Source organism: Piliocolobus tephrosceles, chromosome 4 (assembly GCF_002776525.5).
Source record: "Piliocolobus tephrosceles isolate RC106 chromosome 4, ASM277652v3, whole genome shotgun sequence".
Taxonomy (NCBI): domain Eukaryota; kingdom Metazoa; phylum Chordata; class Mammalia; order Primates; family Cercopithecidae; genus Piliocolobus; species Piliocolobus tephrosceles.
This window is the reverse complement of record NC_045437.1, coordinates 141,845,729-141,853,175: the sequence shown is the minus strand read 5'-3', so window position 1 is coordinate 141,853,175 and position 7,447 is coordinate 141,845,729. Positions and strand designations below refer to the sequence as shown.

At 39.1% G+C, this 7,447-nt stretch overlaps 1 pseudogene across 1 annotated transcript; it reads left to right on the top strand.

Moving 5' to 3' along the window:
* The first annotated feature begins 1,415 nt into the window (after nucleotides 1-1,415).
* On the top strand, nucleotides 1,416-3,463 carry LOC111552632 (annotated as a pseudogene). Its single transcript, XR_002734690.2, has one exon. The product of XR_002734690.2 is annotated as a heterogeneous nuclear ribonucleoprotein K pseudogene (transcript).
* Nucleotides 3,464-7,447: the final 3,984 nt, after the last annotated feature.

Sequence of the window (7,447 nt, the reverse complement as noted above, 5' to 3'; positions counted from 1 at the left end):
TAAAAGACAAATGACATATTAGGAAAAACGCAATTCATAGAATAAACTACATGTTGTTTCCTTAAAATATTAAAGAGCCACTGAAGCATGATCAAATAAGACCAACATCCATTTGAAAAATGGGCAAAGTGTAGATGAAGTTTTTTAGAAAAAATCAGATGGCTTTTAAATATATGAAAATATGATCAACAGCACTCACAATGAGAGAAATATACATTAAAATATTCCAAAAGGAACAATGTAAGTTGGACTACTTCTTTGGAGGGCATTTGATAGTATCTAACAAAATTAGACATTCATGTACTCATTGACCCAGCAATTGCACTTCTGTGAATTTATCCTAAAAGTAAATTAATAGACATACAATAAGGAAAAGAAAAAGCTTAATTACAAAATATTAGAAAATATATGAGTGGTCATTTACACAGAAATGTTTAAATAAACCATGGTATATTATACAAGCACTAAAAAAATTGAATTAAAAAGCTTTGTATATAAAGATAAGTAACATTCTCTAAGATACATTATTACATGAGGGTGGAAAAGGTGTACAGAACTCAATGCATATGAGTTTGTACATACATCCCTAATATATATTTAGAAGACTGCTAAGAAACTGTTGGCATTGGTTGTAGAGAACTGTTTGGCCAGGGACCATAGTAGAAGAGAATGTTTTTACTTTAAAACATTGTGTACTTTTTGGATTTTGAACACTGAAAATATTTTACCTATCACGATTCTTGTATTCATTTTTCAAATTCTTTGAAAAACTATTAGAGACTACCAGTTAACCATGGCAGGTTGTAAATATGATTTATCTCTACTTCTTTCTGAAACCCACCAAACAGACAGTAGAGAATAGTTTTGCAAAAACATCATAAGTCAACAAGAACTAAAGAAAGAAAAGATAAGACAGTCTCAGACCTGATACCAACAAAATCTTGAAAAGGGGGAAGATATAGAATCCCTTACCCAGAAACTGGGGATCCAGGATTTCTGAGAGTGGGATAAAGAGCATAGCCAAAACACGGGAGTACACTACTTTAAAAAGTAATGACAGCATAGACAGGTTGTTCAGAATTACTGAGATAAATAATAGAGGATACAGTTTAAAAAGTTGACAGTGGTTGTCTCGGGATTGAAGCTAAAATAGAGAGAAGTGGATAAAGGATTGCCATTTTTTATTGTGTACTATAGCTCAACATCTTTATATACATTATTAATTTGAAAAGTGCCTTTAAAAGTCATTGTTATTCAGTGTCATGCTAATATACTTGAATTTTCAGTGACATAGATTAGCCTTAGCAACAATATAAATGACCAAAATTGACGCCAAAAGAAATAGAGATGTAAACTCACTAATGAAACAAGAAAGAAATTGGAAAATTTTTTTAAATAAGTCTTATTACGGGCGCGGCGGCGGAGAGACGGCGGCCTCGCGCGGCTACTGCAGCACTGGGGTGTCAGTTGTTGGTCCGACCCAGAACGCTTCAGTTGTGCTCTGCAAGGATATATAATAATTGATTGGTGTGCCCATTTAATAAAAGAATATGGAAACTGAACAGCCAGAAGAAACCTTCCCTAACACTGAAACCAATGGTGAATTTGGTAAACGCCCTGCAGAAGATATGGAAGAGGAACAAGCATTTAAAAGATCTAGAAACACTGATGAGATGGTTGAATTACACATTCTGCTTCAGAGCAAGAATGCTGGGGCAGTGATTGGAAAAGGAGGCAAGAATATTAAGGCTCTCCGTACAGACTACAATGCCAGTGTTTCAGTCCCAGACAGCAGTGGCCCCGAGCGCATATTGAGTATCAGTGCTGATACTGAAACAATTGGAGAAATTCTGAAGAAAATCATCCCTACCTTGGAAGAGGGCCTGCAGTTGCCATCACCCACTGCAACCAGCCAGCTCCCGCTCGAATCTGATGCTGTGGAATGCTTAAATTACCAACACTATAAAGGAAGTGACTTTGACTGCGAGTTGAGGCTGTTGATTCATCAGAGTCTAGCAGGAGGAATTATTGGTGTCAAAGGTGCTAAAATCAAAGAACTTCGAGAGAACACTCAAACCACCATCAAGCTTTTCCAGGAATGCTGTCCTCATTCCACTGACAGAGTTGTTCTTATTGGAGGAAAACCCGATAGGGTTGTAGAATGCATAAAGATCATCCTTGATCTTATATCTGAGTCTCCCATCAAAGGACGTGCACAGCCTTATGATCCAAATTTTTACGATGAAACCTATGATTATGGTGGTTTTACAATGATGTTTGATGACCGCCGTGGACGCCCAGTGGGATTTCCAATGCGGGGAAGAGGTGGTTTTGACAGAATGCCTCCTGGTCGGGGTGGGCGTCCCATGCCTCCATCTAGAAGAGATTATGATGATATGAGCCCTCGTCGAGGACCGCCTCCCCCTCCTCCTGGACGAGGCGGCCGGGGTGGTAGCAGAGCTCGGAATCTTCCTCTTCCTCCACCACCACCACCTAGAGGGGGAGACCTCATGGCCTATGACAGAAGAGGGAGACCTGGAGACCGTTATGACGGCATGGTTGGTTTCAGTGCTGATGAAACTTGGGACTCTGCAATAGATACATGGAGCCCATCGGAATGGCAGATGGCTTATGAACCACAGGGTGGCTCCGGATATGATTATTCCTATGCAGGGGGTCGTGGCTCATATGGTGATCTTGGTGGACCTATTATTACTACACAAGTAACTATTCCCAAAGATTTGGCTGGATCTATTATTGGCAAAGGTGGTCAGCGGATTAAACAAATCCGTCATGAGTCGGGAGCTTCGATCAAAATTGATGAGCCTTTAGAAGGATCCGAAGATCGGATCATTACCATTACAGGAACACAGGACCAGATACAGAATGCACAGTATTTGCTGCAGAACAGTGTGAAGCAGTATGCAGATGTTGAAGGATTCTAATGCAAGATATTTTTTCTTTTTTATAGTGTGAAGCAGTATTCTGGAAAGTTTTTCTAAGACTAGTGAAGAACTGAAGGAGTCCTGCATCTTTTTTTTTTTATCTGCTTCTGTTTAAAAAGCCAACATTCCTCTGCTTCATAGGTGTTCTGCATTTGAGGTGTAGTGAAATCTTTGCTGTTCACCAGATGTAATGTTTTAGTTCCTTACAAACAGGGTTGGGTGGGGGGAAGGGCGTGCAAAAACTAACATTGAAATTTTGAAACAGCAGCAGAGTGAGTGGATTTTATTTTTTGTTATTGTTGGTGGTTTAAAAAAATTCCCCCCATGTAATTGTGAACACCTTGCTTTGTGGTCACTGTAACATTTGGGGGGTGGGACAGGGAGGAAAAGTAACAATAGTCCACATGTCCCTGGCATCTGTTCAGAGCAGTGTGCAGAATGTAATGCTCTTTTGTAAGAAACGTTTTATGATTTTTAAAATAAATTTAGTGAACCTAAAAAAAAAAAAAAAAAAATAAGTCTTATTACTACCACAACAAATATAATTAGTATTCTAGGTAATTTTTTTGAATATTTACTTCCAAAATCTGTGTTTTAAAATAAAAATAAAAATTTTATATGGTAATTTATTTTATTATGAGACTCTTCTAGAGAGAATCTAAGCAAATAGTATTTATCCATATGCTAAGATATATTCTTTGTAACTAATCACCGTTTATACTATTATTGCAAAACTAGAAAAAATAAAATTACTTAATAACTCTAAGCAAAAACCATGAAAAAGACTTGAATAAAATTATAAATCTTTGACATAAACCAGACTAATACTGGAAATACAATAAAAGATAAAATATGTGTTATATCCTCTAGGAATTCACAGTGTAATATTTTCTTAATAAAAAAGTAGAAGAAATTCTTATTTAACATACAAAAGAACACTTGACAAAAATAATGACTTAAAGTCACCCACTGTTTGAGCAAATATCTTTGGAAGATCTGTGAGCCAGACACTCTTGGGTAAGGATTGGATAAGATAAGTAAGAGACTGACATGAACTTAAGAATAATCATATCCTGATCACAGTCGTTATCATAATAGATGACATTTCTTGAGCACTTATGTGATAAAGCTGGAAACTTTACACAGTAATAGTGACCAGTAGCTCCTCACCTGGAATAGAAAAAGCATTAGGGGAGTTGAACCAGACTGGCAGGCCACTGGATCACGTGTGAGGAAACTGAAGAAACTGAGAGAGAAGCTTGTAGTCAGGGAAAGGAATTTTGGCATTGGGGATTCTGGAAGTGCAGTTACGGGCAAGGATAGCTACGAAACGACAATGCAATGCCTAATAGCAAAAAGGAAGTCACCCAAATGCCCCAACTTAGAGTGAGACAAAGCCGACGATGGTACTCTTAAAGCCATCAACTACTGTGTAGCCATAAAATTGTAAAACTACAAAGGCCATAAGGATACGTAAAGATGTACATATAAATTATGCTAAGTGGAAAAAATAAACCCATGTATTAGAGCTGAGCAAAATCTCTGCTTGCACATTGACAGAAATAAAAAGAAATTATAGACAGAGTTAATAGCTTCAAAAAATTTCTATTTTTGTTTCTTTGGTAGTGTTCTTGTCTTAGTTCGTTCCTGCTGCTATAACAAAAATATCTGAGACTGGGTAATTTATAAAGAACAAAAATTTATGTCTCACTGTTCTGGAGGCTGGAATGTCTAAAACTCTGGCTTCTGACCATTGAGGGCCTTCTTGCTGAGTCTTCACAGGGCAGAGGCAGAAGAGCAGGCAAGCTAGCTGGCTAAACACCATGCAAAACCTCTACTAAAAGGGCCTTCATCCCATTAGTGAGGGAACAGCCCCAGGGCCTAATTATTTCATGAAGGCTCCACCTCTTAACTGCAACACTGGCAACACCTGACCTTTGCAGGGGACACATTCAAACCATGGCAGTTCTATAAGCATGCACTTTCTTTAAAAGGAAGACTATCTTCAATTACTCTCAAATTATTTCCTTTGCTGAATCAGAAAACACCTGTCAGGACTCCAGAGATTTCACAGTTCACTTACTTCTCTTTCTTTACTCTTGGACTCACAATTAGTTATGTCCCTATGCTGAACTGAGAAAACATTTATAAATAAAAGACAAGTTTAATAAACCTCTTCTTTTCACCAAATAAATTCCAGTTCAGAAATGCCAGCAGGTGTCTGAAACAGCAAAGAATAATGCATAAATGTATTGCTTTATTTTACCTGGAATATCCATGGCATCAATAAGTTTTGTAGTTGAAAGATAATCTAGAAATCTAGACTGGTAATCATCAATTCTGTTCTACAGAGATGGCTCAGAGATCACCTTTGGGATAAAGGGGTGACAAGGTGGGAAAGCAAGCACAATTCCTTTGTTTCTCCTCCCACACTCCCCCTGGAGCTCCAAATGCAAGAACAATTCAACCAGAGCAGCTGTGATAAAATATTGATTTCGTCGGCTAGTGTAACGGCACTAAACATAACGGCATATAAAAGTCAAACAAGGAGTCTTTAAAACATTGAGTCCTGGGCCGCACACCAGACCTACTGAATCAGCATCTCTAGAATGGAGCCCAACGATCGGTATCAGTTTAAAGCTTCTCATTTAATTCTGATGCAATCCAAATAAGGGAAACTTTTCTACAGAGGACTGGAAAGAAAGAGACATACGACCTCTGCTGAAATGTTTCTTATTATGGGAGTTTCTCCCCCACAGAAGGCATTTGTAATTACTAAGAGAGAACACCCTGTCCATGGAGCTGAACTAGCTCCTTCTGCCCTCTTACGCTACCTAGTCCCAGTTACCTCCTTCATTCCCAGGAAGATGAGGGGGTTTATACCTGGGTGGCTGCCCCCTCACCGTAGAGCTTCACCTCTCTTCTGTTACCCAGCTTCATCCACCTTGCCACAAGAGTCAACAAGATTCAAAATCATTCAATCATAATTCCTCAACTTCTGGAGTTTCTGACCCAAACTGATTCAATCAGAGTACTCCTCCAGGACTTTTAAAGATTAAAGCTGGAATATAGAATCTTTTCTCTTTGAAGTAATAGAGCTAGACAAATGTCAATCTAGGGCCACTAGTGGTCATATCTTCATTGTAGTGGGTCCCATGATGGGCCACTAGATACGCCACCAGATCAGGACTGGTACTTTACACTGACTACCCCAAATGCCAGTAATACGGCTCATAGCTGAATCTTTCTCTGCACAAGGGAGCTGCCTTGCCCCTGGTTTTCCAGCCAGCCATATTCAATAATTGGTTAATATAGAGGTATAAAGACGTGATTCCTCTGCTTCAATTGGGGAAAATCTTGAAGAGCTGTCGCAGTTCCAGAGATCCCCATGGGATTGGATGAGGCAATTGTTGTGAAGGCACTGTAGCCCAACTTCTCCCTTCTTCCCCTCTTGCTTCCTTCATTCTCTCAGAGCTGGTGTCCAAGCAGATCTCCATCTGAGAGTCTGTTTTCCCAGGGAACCTAACCCATGTCATTATGGAGGAATCCCATCTGCTGAAGGAGGAAACAGGGCTGAACAGAGAGACAATAGAGATGAGAGACACCCATATGGAATCCTGACTCTCTTAAATCTTCTGATTGTGCATAACTATTCATAGTTCTAAATAGCTCACCATCCTGATAATATGTTGCTCAAGCCTGAATATAATAGTCCAAAACTGAACCTGCTACACTAGAGTATGGAGGGATTTTACACTCACTGAACTTCTTAATTTAGCTGAACATTAGATGAGCCTTTTAGAGGCCTCCAAATCCTACTGGTTTATTGGAGCCTGTGTTCAAAAAAGACTCCTACATTTCCTTCTGTTGAGCCAGCTACCTCTCCCTGCATCCAAACATCATTTACTCTCCTTGAAGAACTGCCTACACTTTATGGCTGGCAGTATTTCTTAGCCTTTTAAACACATGCACCAAATATGAGCACAGATCTGGAAGAAGCTGAAGGGATGGGGAGGTGGGAGGTTGTTTTTTGCAGTTTATAGTATAAAAACAGTAAGTTATATGGAACACAATTTTTTCAAAACTGCACAAACTGTTCAACCATCCTATGTTCAGCCCCCTTAAAAATTGTAGAAGACATCTCTTTTATGACGGCTTGGAGCTCTTATAGTTCTTATTTAGAACTTTTAAGCAGTGCTGGTATCTGTGGTGCACATAAGAAAAGTTCCAGAGATATTCCCTTTGCCAGTATTGAAGTTACGTCTGAAAATTATACACTCCGGTGACTAAGTTCCAATGAGAAAAATTGAAACGGTAACAAATTTGAGCAAGTTTATTTTCTTTAATTTCTAACCATGAAATATTTGGATCTGTATGGGACTTTGAAGATCATCCAGTACCAGAGTGGCAAACACTCCCCTCTCCCTGGAGCCTCCTCTCCTCCAGAGCCCTTGGCAGACGTTTTGCTACGGGACCCAGCATTCTTCTATAGAGCTCCAGCG